General features: G+C 39.2%; 1 long non-coding RNA gene across 2 annotated transcripts in view; it reads right to left on the reverse strand.

The window, feature by feature from the left end:
• Window positions 1-17,276, reverse strand: part of LOC136011429 (uncharacterized) — a 57,550-nt gene extending 40,274 nt beyond the window's left edge. For both annotated transcript variants that reach the window (XR_010611373.1, XR_010611372.1), the window contains exon 1: window positions 17,215-17,276. This is a non-coding gene — a long non-coding RNA (uncharacterized LOC136011429). The remainder of the gene's footprint in view (window positions 1-17,214) is intronic.
• Window positions 17,277-17,878: the final 602 nt, after the last annotated feature.

The following is a 17,878-nucleotide window of genomic DNA, read 5'->3' on the forward strand; positions in this document are numbered from 1 at the left end:
GCAAACCAGACTGTCGAGGTGCTCTTGGCAGAAGCGCAATTGAATCTGCTGTGCAGCGTACAAGAGTTCTGCTGCCACACTTAGCATGGCATCATTCTGTATAAGCTCTTATTTTCAGGGAACCTATTGACTTGGATGAAGAAATTCACTCTTCAGTGAGTGCTGGCATTTGAAGTTAAGCGGTTTGTCTGCATACAAACAGAAACACCTTCATATCTGAGTGTAAAACTATACATCTGAGCATATAGCTATCGCGCTACTACATGGGATTCTCAGAAGCGACAAATTGCATGTCACTTGTTAATCAGATGTAAGAGGTCTCTTTAGACTTTTATTGACATCATTAGTTTAAAACTATCTAAATTAAGTGGTTTCACAGGTTCTGGACCTAATCAAGGAATAAGAGACACTTAACAAAAGCCTGACAACTGAAAAAAAAAGCTTTAAGGCCTTGCTCTGCTACTGCTTAGTATTTTCAAGTCCATCAGCTCTTTGGCTGTCTATGTCAGCATTTACAGAGCCTTGAAGCCAGCATCTCTGCCTCCAAACCTTCCTCATAGAGCAAGAGTCCTGGAGGCCCACAGAAATTCTCTATTAATCACTTGTTTTATTCAGGTTCACATTTATTTGTGAGCGGTGAGGGATATATCTAGACTTTCCTATGTTCTGAGCAAACATTAAATGTCGCAGGAAGATACGGCTGGGCTGCTCTGTCTGCCTCCTTCCTGCCACTACAGCATACAGGAACTGGACCTGGGCAACATGCTTTGCAGGCAATGTCGATCTTTGCTCCCCCCTTCAGCCCCAGTTTATCTTTCTGGTGCTCTGTGCTTGTGAGCAAGGCAGAAGATGCAGAGTGGGGACCGCTGGTGCAGAGGCTCATGCACTCTGCTGTGACTGATAATTCCCTGCTCCGGGGCACTTTGCCCCCTTCAATCATGCTGACATGCAGGAGGGGGTTGGCAATGCTTCAGCTCACCTCAGAATGAAGCTTTGGAGGAGGATGCAGGTGATTCAGATGGTGTGGGACGGATGTCAGGGAGCTGGGCCCTCAGTAACTGATGGTTCATAAAGATTCCTGGTATCTGAAATGAGCCTGGTTATGTGACTGCATCAATCTGTTCCAGGGGCTGATCAGAGGCATGTGAGAGGAGTAGCTCTGTGCAATCACTCTTAGGGCTGTGCCTGGGGAAAGGTGTTGGCCAGGCTTCTTCCAGGTCTTGTTATTAACCATAACCTCTCCTTTGTGCTCTAACAAAGAATGTAAATAACCCCAAAAATCAAAGACCAGCTGAAGTCAGATGTCTTAGAGCCATGCTTAGGTTTGTGTCAGCTATTCCCCTCCTATGCTGAAGCAGGAATGGCAGACTAAAATAACAAAAATGGGGCAGAGTTTCATTGAATTAAGGCAATTTTCCTGGTGGCATTTGCCTGAAGTAGGAATTACTTAGTAAATAAACACCCCCCCCATATCTTGCTGAGTGTTTTCTTGGTGCATTTTGCCAGCTTAACCAAGGACTGATATGTACACAGGTATTCAAACCACTTTGTGTGGAAACCAAACAGAGCACTGTCATTTTTTTCAAACACTAAATAACATTCAGTGGCTGCAGCAGCAAGAGATTGGTGTAGAGGAAATATTCCCTTTGCTCAAGATGTACTGGACTTTGTGGAAGAAACTTCATTCAGAATTCTACCCCTCACTTCCTTTTCCAACACATATTTTACTGTTTAAGAAAAAAAAAAATAAATTCAAAATGTCTCTTGACCCTTGGAAGATACTTTATTTCTAATAAGGATCCTTTTCAAAATGCTTTGATTAAATGAGGAAAAAGGAAAGATGAATAGACAGCTAAATATCATCTAATAAGAACAGTTAATGAAGAAAACGGTTCTAATATTTCTTTCTCTGATAAAGGTTCCATTGTTTTGAGCTTAGAGGCATAAATGAAGTAGACATTCAGTGATGCGTTCCCACAACTAAATCACCTGTAAGATTGCATTTTGCATTTGAAAGCTCTTTTACAAGGCCTTTCCCAGAGTAGATGCTGCCTCTGCTTTGATGCGGTTAAGCAATTTTGCACAATCATGTAATAAAATTAGACTTTGTCTTCCTTGGATGTTTTTATACTAGTTCTTGGTTATAGATGGAGCACAACAACATCAATTCTCATTGACGAACCATACTTGAAGGCTCAGCACTTTGCAGGAAGAGCTTAACTTGAAGAATCAAAATGATAACACAAAACCCTACTTGTACAGAACAAATATGGTCCACTTGTCAGTGACCTTACTCTTTATTTCCCTGCCACCTAGGAGCTGGAATATCAAGTTGTATCATTTTCGACTATTCCATAAACAGCTTTTGAAGGTGGGAAAACAAAACAGACCAACCCCACTACACTTTGTACCCTCAAAGTAGTATTCCATGAGGAGGATAGAGACTCTAAGGAAAAATGAAAATGTTGCAAGTTCTTTTGTGGAGCCAACAACAAACTACCCATTCACATCACTCACAAAGCACGGAGCCAGTAGCAGAAAAAAAATGAACACTAAATAGTTGCTTTCATCTTTAAAATTTAAATAGTATTTAATGAAGGCATTAATCAGCAAAAGTAACACTTTGTGGATATTTCCCATGACACACAATAGACTCAGGGAGTCCATTTGAGGGGAAAAAACCACCACCCTTGATCAGGCAGTCTGTGTTTAATAACACAGCAGAAGACATAAGCAATTCATAAGAAATAAATGTAATAATCAAGCCCGATGTTTTACTACCTGACTTGAATTTAAAGGTCTGGTTCAAAGTGCAAATGGAAAGTTGCCCTTTGATTTCTGGGGGCTTTGGCTGTGTGTTGCTTAAGAACAGCTTTGTTAACTGCGTGTCCATTGGTTACTGGATGTGACACATTTCCTAGTGTTTTAAAAGTTTTCTAAATGTATGGATAATATCTAAACTTGGATTTTCTTAAGAATGAGAGGGAAAAATGCAGCAGCTGACACTGTCTCAGCCAACTGAATTTTAAATGCTTTTCTACTTCATAATTTACACTGAGATACATAAGCCTTTAACATTAAAAATGGTAATTTTGGCACATACTCTGATAATGACTATGTGAAGGGCTTCTCCTTACTCTTACACTACCAACCTACTTGGGCTGCGTTGCCAGTCGCATGCCCTTTCCTTCAAGGTACTGTTTACTTTGTTTTGCTGCGAAGGAAACCAAAAGATCTTTAAGTTATTTGAGTTAAAACTATAAACCACATGAAATCCCTGATATAACTTAGGTTTGTTGTTTCTCGAAGCTTAGTTGGAATCCTAGCCTAATTGGCTAACACCATCCAAGCTCCAGGTTGGTGTGTGAAAAACAGAAATCTCCCCAAAATCTGAAAAACAAGTCACTTGTTTTCGGGATTTCTGTGGAGAACATTAAACAGCTCCATGTAACAGGATTAAAATAAATTTACCTTCCAGGGTCTGAAATTTCTTCCTCCAGGTTTAATGACAGTTTTTATTAACATAAACTAATGCAGGATTAGACCGTTAAATATTTAAATCCCAACACTTCCTGGAATTAATCTAGAGAGGGGAAAATTTCAGACTGTTCCTTACCTAAATTAATCTATTCCACTGCTGCACTTATATGGTCCACTCTAATAGGTGATATAAGATATGGGATACTGAGTCACTAGCAAATTCACTTTTGGTGTAACCTGCCCAGAATACTTCTGAACAATCGGCACTTTGGTCTGAAGGAGAAAATTACTTTGACAAAGTTGTGCCTGAGGGCCACTCCATGACGTGTTCAGAGTCTGAGATTTTTGGTACATGTCTGGAATTGACAGTGACTCAATACATAAGGACATCCTTTCGTATTCGTTTGTGTGGTAATCTCACTTTTGTTGGCACAGGAATATGTTGTCTTTTAACCTGACTTAAGGAGCTGGCCCCAGAATTAGTCTTCATCATTTTGGATAGCAAGTTGGAATCAAGATTATTTTGACAGATGGCATCTAGCCTGTCTAATATGCTTTTTACCTGCTCCATAAATATTGATGACTTCAATGCATTTGTGTTCTGCCATATGCTTCTTAAAGGTACACTTCCAAAACTTCACTTGGCTGTGTGATAGAGATGGAATTAATCTCCATTTTGTAGTACTATAAACGAGATCAGAATCACATGCATTGTGTCTGATGTGGGAAGATTAAAAGTGCTCTGTGTGTATAGGGACACAGGGGTAACTCCAGCAGATTTACATCCCACTTCTACTCTCATAGTCTCAAGGTCATGAATATCAAAGGGACATTATGTAGGTGTAAGGTGCCTTTGTAATATAAACCTTATTACACAGAAAGGAGCTCAGGGCAAAGGGGAGGCCTTGCCACTTGGACAATATTTGAAGCTATTTCTCCCTCACCATTCTGAAGCCCTTTAGCTCTGTCAGCTTTACAAGTGCCACAGCAAATGCCTTCAAGAAAAAATATTGAAAGAAGATGTTTGTGTTAGATACCTACTGAGTCAGTCTTTTTTAGACCTACAACAGTATGAGCATCTCTTAACACAAAAGCTGATATACTATACAGATACTCCTTTGCTTAACCACCCTTTCCTGCACCCTCCCATTTAAAGGACAGGGCCGCATGCTTTCTGGAGAAGAACTGTTCCATGTAAGAGAAGTTTCTTTGAACTCTGTCATGATGGGGTGCAGAGTGACAATTGCCCTTATTATTAGCACTGCTTTCCTGCATCTTGACCAAGGTTGCAACCCCATTCACAGTGCTAAAACTGAAATGGGAGCGGGGCCAGGGCTGCTGGCAGGAAAAAGGGAGATGTGGCTAGCAAAAGCCCAAGAACCATCCCCCCAGGCTGTGGTAGCCTTGAAAAAAGCAACACTGCTTCCAACAGAAGCAGCCTCGTGCCCCACGGCTGGGAAGAGTTGGCTTTGACTCCCAGCAGTTTTCCCTCTGTTGAATTTGCCACCTTGTCTCATCAAGAAAAAAAAAAAAAGGCAGATTTAGCACTACCCCTCTTCACATAATGCTGCTGCTGCTTCTTTTTCCCCACTCTCATTATAAATTCTTCAAATAATGCCTGGGACATCCTCTGTGTGTAAATTTTTAAGTTATTCAATGTTATGGTTGAATATAGTGACAAAACATACAGCATGACCTTCATAGTAAACTGTAGGAAATCTGAACAATACTGAAAAATTTCATAACATACTAAACAATATACTTAGTTTTTTTGCAAGTCAAATGCTCATTAAAATAGTTTTTCTTTGTATCATGTCTATGGGTTCCCAGCGAAAAGGTTTTTTTTTCCCCTCAGAAAGAAAAATGATGAAAAGCCTATAGAAAAATAACAACTTAATATAACTGCATGTTCTCAGCAAGTAGTGAAAGGTTTCTACTGTAAGGTGCAATTTTTTTTCTAGCTACTTTCAAGAAAAACGAGAGATTACAACTTAAAACCCTCTGTTAGGATAATAATACAGCATATACTAATATTTTTACATCTTCAAATAGTTATTTTATCTTTTTTTGTGAAATACCTGGTATAATTCACTCCTCTTTACACAGGGAAGATAGTACACCATAGCTTGTCAGCAAAAGGGAAACAGAACTGGAAAACCTGCTGAGAATATTTGCAACATGCTTTGCTTGATGAATAACCACCACTCCAGGGCTGAGCATGTAAAAGGAGAGGTTAATGGTCTTCCTGATGCATTGGTACATTAGTAATAGCAGGGGCTCAGTTTTTTGGCACTGAAACCAGACAAGAGCCCACATGCAGGATAGAATAGAAATATAGGCAGCTAAGTGCTACCCAAAGTATGTTACAAAATGACTCCAAGCACCATACTAAGCTGTCAGGAAGGTTTCTTCAAAAAGGGTATTTATGTAAACTCAATTCAAATTAAACAAATAATTTCCTAGTCTTCCTTTTTTTACAGCCAAATTGTAAGAGTCTTGGTCTATGTCTGCTCTCCCTCGTTTAACTGGGCTTTCTGCTACATGTGTGTGTAGGGCTATGAACAGAAGCAAGAGGCTTGCTAGAAGAATTCACACAGAGTCAGGGCTCATTCCAGTGCACCAGCTTACTAACAGCAGACACACAAGTTGGTATTTATCAAAGCTTGACAGCACAGTCCGGAAATTTTGCTTGCTGTAGAGGGGCTGGGCCATGAAGGATGTTTTGGATAAGATTCGGGCTGGCTGAAGAAGAGACTTAAACTGACTATGCAAAGGTAAACTTGATATAAGCCATATCCACTCACAGAAGCAAATGATACTCTCTTGATGGAAATACAGTACTTTCTATACATTCAACACATGTTTGTTACACAAGTTAAAGCTTGGAAAAAGCTCACCTGACCATGTTATAAAAAAAAAAACCAAAAAACAAAACCCAAACATTTTGGAGGAAAGCCAACACCACAGTTGAGGGGTTCAGAGATAAGTCAGATCTTTATTAGATGTAAATCAGCAAAGCATCACTGACTCTTGTGTATTCAGATTAATTTTCACCAGCTAAGAAAACATCCTTGCTCTGCTTGGATGAGACACAAAGAAAATCCAGACCACGAGAAGAGCTAGCATTTCTGAAGCCAATAGTAATTTCTGGTTTAGCCCATAATAAGAGCTTTAGAGATGTCTGGAAGTCAGTACTCGACTGGAGCAGAGTATGCTAATTCATGCAGGTGCTAAAACACAGTAGCTTGGCAGCTGTGAATGGGAAAAATTAAAACTGAGTGCTTCTCCATTCTTCAGTTGTGATTTGACATCTCTAAATGTGGGCAAAGGCTGAATTGGTTCAGAAGGTTGATTTGACCAAACACTCAAGAAAGAATATATAAAACAGGGCATAAACACCATGAGAAATGGCTTTCCTTGAGTGGCTTCTAGGTAGGCCAAAACTGTAATGGGCAAACACTCTATCAGAGCTATTTTATTTACTTATTTTTGCCACAGCCACTTTAGCACTAGTTCTGGAACTGTCACAGCAAATTAGAACTCCTGCAGCAGCAGAGGTTAACTAAGCACCTGTAGCCCTCAGAAGAGGTGAAACCTATTTCTTTTCACTCATGTAAACCTGTTTTTGTTCTTGTTTGATTAAAACAATTTTACAGGTAGTTATTTGTGGTTTTGCAAGGATTTGGCTGTGGTTCGAATGGCAGTGGGACTACTGCAGGTCAACAGCTCTGCTTGCTGTATGCTGGCACCATGTTAAACAATCACTTATGAATTACATCAAGGCTTACAACAGCCCTGTCCTCAAAAACACTCAAGCATTTGGATCAGAGAACAGTTCATTGCATTCAGATTAGGGCCTGCACTGGCCACAACAACATAAACCTGTTCCTTGCTGTGCCCCCAGTTCCTAGCAATGTTTTCTTTGTCAGTCTGCAATGCAAGGTGGACAGTTACACAGAATTATCTACAACAGCTCAAAAAAAAATCCCATTTCAAAGGGATAACAGGAAAATTAGATGCAATCATTCTGTGCAGCAGCTCCGTTTCCCTGCATTACTCCACACTTACTAACCTGAATTTCCAGGTGTCATTTTGGCACCTCTTCACTCAGTTGTGATGCCTCTTTTCCTGTTATTTGCTCTTTCTTTACTAGTTATGAACCCAAGTCAAGACCTTGTGTTTACCTTTTGGAAAATGAAGTTTCTTAACTAGTCACACTGTATTCACCGAATAACTGGACTGAAGTTCTGAGAAATGTATTCTTGAAGGACACCGTGGCCCACAAAGTAGGGGGCTATTTAATTTTTCCAATTCTTCATCTACTAAACTTGAAGTAATTTCATTGCATGCTCATTTTATCCTGTGGTTCTTTGCCTGATGTCCCAGCAGTCCCCGAGTACACGTTCTCCTAGATAAGTCCTTTTCTAATTTGTTTAGCTAGAATACCAGCAAATGCAACTTGTAGTCCCTCAAACATAATTTATCAGAAAAACTTCTTAATAGGAAAATGTATTTATAGCAAGAGAAACTATTCACTTTTGAGGAAATAAAGCTTCTCTCAGGCCTTGCAGGACAGCAAAGATCACAGTTCTATCTTTAAGGCTTATGCCAACAGTTTTAAAGATGACTAAGATGGCTGGTTTTTGTCTTCCTAGAATCACAGACTAGAACAGATGATTAAGTTGTTGGAGGAAAGAGTTAGATGGAGGGAAAAGAAAGGGTTACACAGATGTGAAGAGGACATAAAGCAAGCTCTGAGAAGACATTATGTTTATTATGACACACTCAAAAGTACTGACCTTAAATGGAATGTAATGTAAGTCATGTCTTCATGGTTACATATTATCAAAACAAATGTGTTTGTTGCTTCTAGTATCAAAGTGCTTTGACTTAACATGTTTATAGAGTCCCTCCTGTCCAGTGAGGCAGTAATGTAGATAAACTAGGGACATATCCCTCAAGAACGCTCAACATCTTAAGAGAAAGAGGACTGCAGATAATTGAAGAATCCAGGAGATGTTCAATCATTTTCCTTTAATCTGACAATAATTAACTACTGTAGCTGGGCAATCAGCTATCCAAACTAGAGACCAGTTCAGTTTTGGGCTCAAGTTCAGGAAATTCTTACCTTGGTAAACAAGAAGCCCCACTGACATTACTCTGCATTTCCTATCAGATCACCTCTCTAGGGAAAGCGGGTTCTGCAGGTCTGATTCAGGAAATACATAAGCACAAATCTAGACACCTGTGTTACCTCATGGGGTTGGTGACTACAACAGAGAAGACAAAGCCACAACTCTTTCTGATATCAAAATCACTTTGAAACTGGGATAGTGAAACCACAAATCGAGTGTGTTTATAACTGCTGAAATCTGATAACAAGCTTTATTTCCCCATTTTCTTTTTCCCCCCAAGATGTACTGAACTTGCTTATGAAATCACATGTGTACTGTGTACTCTGTAACAGAGTTCAAGAGCTTCTTCTGTTGTCTAAGGCTTGGATTTGTAGTGTTAATGTAGCACAGAACACCCCCAGAAGAATAATCTTTTGCCTCATAGATTTGATTACCATAGGAATTCTTGGTTTAATAAATGAGGTAGTTAACATGGAAACTTTCACTTGTTCCCAAAGTTTTATCATTACTTAAAATTATTGCTTCAGATGGCTTATTTCAAATCACTACATCTTTCTTTTGTTCATGTCCCCATAACATATAAGAAATAACAATAAACCTGTTTTGAAATAATAAACCTGTTTTGTCAATTACCTTCCCCTCAATCTCATTACTTCATGTTTCTTTATGTTGAATTCAATAAGTCACTTAAGTTGCTAGACTATTTCAAATCATTCAAGTTTAAAATCATGTTTCAGACAATCAGCAAGTAAAATTTACTCAAAGTTTTTCTTGGTGGGAATAAGCATAACTTAAATCCCACCAATATTAACAGTCATCCTCAATTTCAGTCTTTTCCTGCAGTTCTCCTCTGCAGCATGCAGAATATTCTATTAGTAATAGACAGCTCTTGAGATTTACATACAAGTTATTCAGAGGAACTCCTATCATAATAATCCTCACAACCATGTTGACCAAGTAGTTTCACCCAAGGAACTTTTCATCTTGTCTCAAGATCACCTCCTAATATTGATACTACAGTGGCTTTCTTGCCATCTACTTCAAGAAGTAACAGCTCCATTTTTCAGCATCCCTTCAAGAGTTGTTTTATACTCTTCTTTACGCAAGGGTTAATTTCCCACCATTGAAAGGGCTTTTAAGGCCTTTTCAAGCTCCTTCATCAGCCTTTTATTTACTCAGTCTTGGGTAGTGGTTAACGTACAGTGAGGCTCAGGAAGCAGAACAGTTTTGTATTATTCGTTCTTCTGTGGATACACTATATGACCTAGCCAAATGAAATAGTATTTCCAAGCCTAAGGCTCCCTATTTAGAAAGTAGAAATAACCACCCATATGTAAGTGTAAAGAAATATATGGGATTTTAGATCAAGAAATACATTGTATTTTAGATTAAAAGAGTCTTACAAACCTTATATACATTTATTATTGCATATACTCAGGAATAATTCCTTGTACAAAAGAGTTTTAACCTTCAGCACAGTCACTGTTTAATTTCTCAAGTCTTTTCTGGTTGAGTACAAAACCAGTGACCTTTACTGAATTATGAGCTATTGGGAACACTTTATGCTTCAGTCTCTACTTCCTATTAATGCATTTCCTGACTGATAAAGACAGGAGGGGAAAACTTAAGTCCACTGCTGATGTTGGGAGGATAGGTTATTGACTTCCTCAAAGAAAGTTGTGCCTTGTATTAATCAAAAGCAAAGCAAAACATAACCCCAAACTCAAAGCAAATGCTCTTGATGTGTTCCTTGGCTATGCATTATCTTGTCTTCTATTTTGCTTGAGATTATGTCAAAAGTTGTGCACTAAGAAAATACCTTCTACAAAAACATGAGTCCATCTGGTTTCTTGATTACACTGTTAACTCTGGTAAGGACGGAGATCAATACTGATGTCCATATGACAAGAATTTTTAGCAGAAAATATATATAACTAAATAGATAGTGTCATGAAATATCTTATGTTGGGAACGGAACACTGTCATTCATTTTCAGAGCACTGCAGCAGCAGGAAGACAACTCATTAAATCAAAATCACCTTGTGAATGGATTCAGTGTTGGAAATAAATAGTTATAATTTATTTTGATATAAATAAAGGCTCACCGCAGTTCCCCCCACCCCCGCCATGTGTTCCTCCATTACATGTGTTGGATTCAGTTGCTCCTCTGGGCTGCACAGGTATACAAGCTACAGAAATCTGGCTTAAAGCACTTTCACCTATTCTATCCAAACACAAGACTTCTTGAGAAGCTCTTAGTTTCCACTTCCAGAAAAAGAAAATCACATTATGTAAATGGAAAGATCAAAATTCAGCATGAGTAACTGCTGAAAAATCCCTAGAACCCTGCATGCTTAGTGGTAGCAGCATCCCAGAACTTCACAGCTCTCACCCTCAGCTCCTGTATGGTTTGGTTCCACAACAGACACCTGTATCAACAACCAAAACTGATGTCAGCCAGAGCCAGAGGGAACAGCAGAAGATCCCAATTTGTAAATATCACTGGACCACTCTGCAGTAGGCTCATTTCTGGCTTTGCCTTGAGCATTATTTGAAGGGCTAATTCTGTTTCATTTCCCTCTGTTTTCAGCTACTTACCATAATTAATTTGATCAGCCCAGCAAAAAGAGCGCTTCTTTCTTTCATGCTGCAACAATGCATTTTCTTTGACCCCTATTTCTACCTTTTAGGTATAAGAGGCTCACTTAGAAATGGTGACTGTTGCATTGTTAGCAGGTAAAGTGCTAGAATAATTACTTTAATAGGTGAAAAACGTGTTAGTTTCTAAAATGGCAAAATTTCAGGTTGCCTCAATGTCATGTGCATTGTGTACCTCCTGTCATGCTGCCCCAGTTAAGTATCTTTTCAGGAAATCAAATTTTCTACAACTTTGAGAAGACATGGGAACTATGACAAACCATAGTGTTTCATAATTATGAAATATCACCTTCTAGGAAAGGTGATGCACACAAAATGTGTTAACAGTTCAGCAGGTAACTATTAAGGGGAAACCCAGCTCTGACTAAATCCAAGCTTTTGATCAAACTTGAAGCTAGTTTCAACTCACAAGTTTTAAGGTCCAATAGACCAGACATTTGCCCAAAGAAGTGTTAAATGCCCCATCCCTGGCAGTGTTCAAGGCCAGGTTGGGCGGGGCTTCGAGCAACCTGCTCTAGCGCAGGGATCCCTGCCATGGCAGGGGTTTGGAACTGGATGAGCTTACAGCCCTTTCCAACCCAAACCGTTCCAATTCTGTGACCTGCAAGAAGAATGCTATTGTACCCTGAGATTCAATTACACTTGAAAAGAATAATGGCAATAGCCACTTCTGTTACTAGGACTCTGATCCAGAGCTCTTAAACATATGCTTACCTTGAAGAAAACAAGATGACAATTGAATCAACATATGCTCTGAATCTGTTCCCCCTGAAAAGAGCATTGCTCATTTCTGGCATGCACCCTCTGTGTTCTAGGATAGCTGTACTCCCAATACACAGCACGAGATGTTCTTCAGATGGCAAGCAGTATCTTGGCCCATTTTCCTCTATCAATTTACCATCCTTACTATGCATATTGATTCTGCAGGGTCTCTGGGAGCAAAGACTATAGCAAGTATGGGATTTACTGGGGTTGCTTCCACCACTGACCTGTGTTATTATTTCTTCATACAGAGCACTCAAAGCAATTTTGGGGTCTATAAATTCATAAGCAACAAGGCAGACGATGGTTTGATAGATCACAGTGTAATATATTAATAGCACAATGGCATGCATTCATTGATATACATCCAATATCCCAGATGCAGGCACCGTAGCTTGGCCACATGAGCATCCACCTCAGTTTCACAATAAATCATTCAGCCTCTTATTTTTTACTAGACATGCTATGATATAGTTGAGGTCTTGTTCAAAGCAGTCATTCTATAAGACATGAGACTCAAGGTAATACCTTTATGTTTATTTTATGGGCTCTTGTTTTGGTTTGTTTACGATTATCAATGCAGCTCTGGCTTCTCTAGAGAGCTTTTTTTCTGAAGCAGGTGCATTTTCAGCCCATGTAATGGATTTACAGGTATTTGGTCATAAATAGATAGTGTTAAACACTGTTGTAAAAATGAGATAAATGTTTATTACCCAAAAGGTTAATAAAAAATCCACCTGGGATCGTATAGAAAAGAATTAATCCCTTTAAGCCTGTACGGAACCAGTGACAGTTGTACAAGATTCACAAGCAAATTGCATCCCTAAAACATCCTAAAAGCAGGAAAAAAAGAATCCCAGACTGCACACCACACTAAATGGAATGACATTGACGAGATAGGCATCATTTATTATCTAATTTAAGCACTTAGTAGTGGCATCTGCTTACAAATAGCCACTTCCAGCATTAGGTAAGTCCCATGTTAGGTTAGTGCTCCCCCTCGACTTTATTATCAAACAGTATGATTTTATCAGAGGAACAGAAAAATCTCAGCTGAAAAAGACCGAGTTCTGAAATAGCCAACAAATAATGCAAAATATCAGCAGGAAGAGGGAAAGGCACTTGCCAGGCACAAGGTAAAATGTATATGAATATTTTCACACCTAACTTTAATAAATTGCATGCACTTGACATTCTTCCTCTCTTTACACCTTGCTGCTGAATACAGAAGTGACATGTAGTAGCCTACATGGAAAGAAGAGTATTTCCCAAGATGATGATATAACCATGAGACCTGACAGTTACCCATAACAAAGTGGATCTAGTATGATCTTTATACGGATCACACAGTCCTTTAACATGAACCCTTCCATCCAGCCACCTTTTCCTTAGGGGCAGGCAGAATTTAGGTTCTCCCCAAATTAATTTCCTAGTGGCTTCCCAATGTTTTCAAGCCTTCTCCTTCCCCATTTCCACTCATACTTCACTTCTGCTAGCTACAAGTCTACTTTTTGCCAAGCAATAGAATGGGCAGCAAAAGCTCTCTATTCTTGCTAGATGTGATTAGCGGAATTAAGAGGCATTTGGCCCTCTAAGTTTTAAACAACCTGGCTGTCATCTCCCCCTTCTGGCTGGCTGCTGGAATGATACAATAAATCCAAGTGCTTCCTCAAAGGAATATAGCCACTACCAGGGCTGGTGGACTTAGGATAACTAAGATAGGTAGATGATTTCTGCACCATTTGGCAGCTGGAGTCCCATACACTCTACTTTCACTCTCTTTATTTTTTCCAAATGGCCGATGGATTCTGTCTGGATGAGGACTGTCTTCTTCAAGAAAGGATGAAGGGTGTGTAATAATCATAATTTACCTAAATGGCTACTTGAAGCATACACTAGAGATGAACCCAAGTTAAAAGATGAAGATGCTGAGATCTGAACTTTTTAGGGCTGCAAGTGTGCTGTTGGAAGTGGGTAGTTACTTACCTTGACAACTGAGGAAATCTGAACTATACCTCAACAATAGGCACTTAAGCCACAGATTTTAGCTCCTGAAGTTTTCAAACAGACAAGGCTGGTTTGCATTATTATTGCATATTGCATATTATCAAAAGATGAGTTTCAGCACTCTGAAACTATGCATGGGGCATAGATCACGTGAGCTGTAAAAGACCTTTTGCCAGTTAAACACAGAATACTTCTTTCCCCAACTCGTAGATAGGAAGTTACAGGAGCATTTACACAGTTGTATTTACTTTTTAAAAAATTGGTTATAGGATATAGGGATTGCAGGCTTTAAATCCACAGCAGGTGCGCTACAGTCTTTGGCATATCATTTTGTGCTTTCATTCCCTGTTGTATATAAACGGGGATGGCAACGCCTCCTTGTAAAAACATGATAAAAATGACTCTCTGTGAGGCAGGATTTCACAATTAAAATGTCTGAACAAAGCTTTGAAGCAAGTTTTGGCCAGTTGCTATTGTATCTGTTTTTCAGGTCACTGTTTTCAAACTCTGGGTTTATACTTAGTTTTCCCAGAAGTCATATACTTACTTTACGCTGTCTTTCTTCTTCCATTTACTGTCAGTGATACCTTTCCCAGCACTACAAAGGTTTTGGGAAATGTGTCCCTCTATCTTCTGAATACTACTAAAGCCCTACAAAAGGTTTTTCTTTTGCCAGATACAAAATATTTTCAGATATAACTGTTCCTTTAGGCATATCTTTAGTAGCATGAGGGAATTTTGAACCTCCAGTTTCTTTTATACTACAAGAGTGTTTGCTACAAATATATCCTGACATTCAAGTACCACAGCATTTATGCCAAATGCTTCAATCCCCCCCCAACTTTGTGATATTTTAAGCTAGTGCATAGTTTCAATTCACCCCTCCTTTGTGTATCCCCAGGTTTGGAGTCCCAGGCTGAGGAATAGCCTAACTCCATCCCAAGATTGACAAGTTATTAATTAGGACAGCAGGCCTGTCACAACCTTTAAGCCTCACCAGCAGTTCAACTAGTTCCTTGGAGAAATGCATTGTCACCTACTATTGGGATTAAGCTTCTTGCTTCCGGAATACAAGCCTCAGTCATGGCAGTAGATTGAAAGTGACTATTAGTATTTTTGCAGCCCCTTGGCCTGCATCTGTTCCTTTTAGATTTTACTTTTTGATGATGTCTCAACCCACTGAAAACAATGGGAGTTTTGCCACTGACTTCACTGGGGCCAGAATTTCACCCTATATATTCTACAAAGAGAATTTAATTAACAAAGTAGATTATAAAGTACAGTGGAAAAAAAGACCACACCAGCCCTAAAATATCCTCAGTTATCTCCATAATGGAGATAGTCACTTAGATAATTTAGGGCAGGACCTAATCTACATAATCTCGCCATATTGGCTGAGAAAGTAGCATCCAATGCTGCAAACTCTGATAAACTAGTAGTGAATCCTTTTTGGAGGAGAATGCTCAAAGCACTTGGAAATAACCCACCAGTTAACAATGCTGTTGGACTCCAACAAAGCAAAGGAAAGCTTTTACAAAGGGTGACATTCCTGGGTCTCCCAGTAAATTGAACTCTTGCCTTGACACAAATGCACTGGGAGAGCACACAGGACTTGGACTCAACAGAACTGCATGTTTTCATATTACTACTTGCATTTCATTACCCAGTAGTCTCTAGTGAGGCCATTAGCGTACAATGATGGCTATCACACAGAGCAAAAGCTAAACTCTGTGGGTAGCAGTTCCAGGTTCTATTTAAGAGTTTTCAGTTGCACTGCTTTTACCTTCTACCACTCCATGAAGCCAGCAGAATATATATATATACACACATACATGCATATATAAAATGTCAGGACAAAAAGAAAAGATAGTTTTCAGGAAAATACACATGCTAAAGCTTCAATGAGAGAATTATAGCCCATTTGAAACATTCATATTTACTATCACGTATGCCGAAGAATAACCACAGTGCTAAGATATTAGTGGTTTTGCAGCTCTACTAATTCAGAGAATTCAGAGACAGCTGCTATTGTTGGATTAGACTCACAAGAAAAGCTCTAGCCAATACCATGTAGGTCACCATGTGGGGTTCTAGCACTTGCCACACTGCAAAAGCATTATTTAAGACCAACTTCTGTGGAGGAGCCAAGGGCTCACTGTAGCATCTGGGTGTGCTGGTTTCTAGCTCATTGCTTAGAGAAAAATACATGGTTTCAAGACAGAAAATACAAAGGGATTTGTAGACTGATTCTTGTACAATGCAGAGCAATGCCCAGTCTCAGATTTTTGTCTCCTGTGTATATATAAAAGCTATCAATGTATAGCTTTATGGCCACCGCTTTGAAATACTCATACGCCTGTAGACACAATGTAGGATTAACACAAATACAGTACATAGAAAACCAACACCACTGAGAATGCGTATCCAATTGTAGCCCAGCCTGTATAATACCAATTTTCACAGTAAAGTTACAGTCAGTCATAATAATTAAAAAAAAAAGCCCACCTTTTCCTTCCTACCATTTTCTAGTCAGCCTTTCTCAAAGCACCTCCAAATTAATACAGTTTATCAGCTGGTTTTGAGCGTGAAGTGACTTAGTTAAAATAAGTTTCCAGTGAGCAAGAGTGAACATTGCAAATTCATGCATGACCAACATAACACACACTGGTTATCACACCTATTAGCTAAGATCTCTTGGGCTGCTCATGTATGGAGACTACATGAAAGCACTTTTCCATTCTCGGAAGAGTTCAAGTCTAGGTCATTTTGGTAACAGACATGAAGGAAAAGTAGTTGTGCTCATGGCTGTGCTGGAAAAACAGAACTCCAGCTTCAGCCAGTCTGGATCCATGAGAATGGCAAGACTTTAGCCCAGGCTTTAATTAACACTTTGCTATTCTTTATACACTGCAAGGCATGCAGAGATGTTAACCCACACTAATGCAATCCGACAAAACAAGCAATCACAACTGAGAATACATATGACTGACTTAAATGTAAAAAAATCTCAGAGTAACTGAACTATAACTAACAACCACCAGCATCATAAAAAGCTACAGAAACAGAGAAGAATCTTTCCTAAGAAGCACACAAAAAACGACCATCACCATCTTCGTTCAATTTTCCAACAAACTTTACATTAAATGCATAGGCAAGAAAAACTTTTTCCTACCTACCCCATCCACAGTCCAGCCTCTCCTGAGAGAGTGACACAAAACTCCCCTTCATTCTACACCACCAGAACAAAAACTGTCCTGCTACAGAACTGAGGCCCTCAGAAAAACATGGCCTCATCCATGGGCCTTAAAAAGGCACACCTGGGCAACATTGGGTTCATCAGGACTTCACCTGCAGGAGCTGTATTCCTAATAATGCTGTGTACAAGAGAGTGAGCTCAAAACAGCTTTCAGGTTAGGAAACTCATCAGATGCAGAGACTCAGGTTGTCCTCATAAGCATGAAATGGCAAAATGCCCTTTTTTTTTAACAGAGTCATTTTCCAGGATGGATTTATATTCAGCAGTGTTCACAAGGCCTGTGTTTTCACAGCATTTGAGGCAAACAAAATGCTCTTGATGAGATACCAGCTCTTTCTGTGTGCAGAATATGGCATTAAATTTATAGAGTGAAGGAAGAAGTGGTTTACTTGCCTTGAGGGGAATTGAAAAGTGACAGTAGGCACTTAACAGCAAGTTCCAATTACAGCATTTAAATATAATTGCATACTATGTTAATCTATGTCAGGGTGGCATCATTTTAATATGATTGTCACAGATTCTTTCTAATATTATGAGTGATGTGGGTGAAGCTGAGCCTACTGAAAAAGTTCAGTTCCAG

Source organism: Lathamus discolor, chromosome 3 (assembly GCF_037157495.1).
Source record: "Lathamus discolor isolate bLatDis1 chromosome 3, bLatDis1.hap1, whole genome shotgun sequence".
Taxonomy (NCBI): Eukaryota; Metazoa; Chordata; class Aves; order Psittaciformes; family Psittacidae; genus Lathamus; species Lathamus discolor.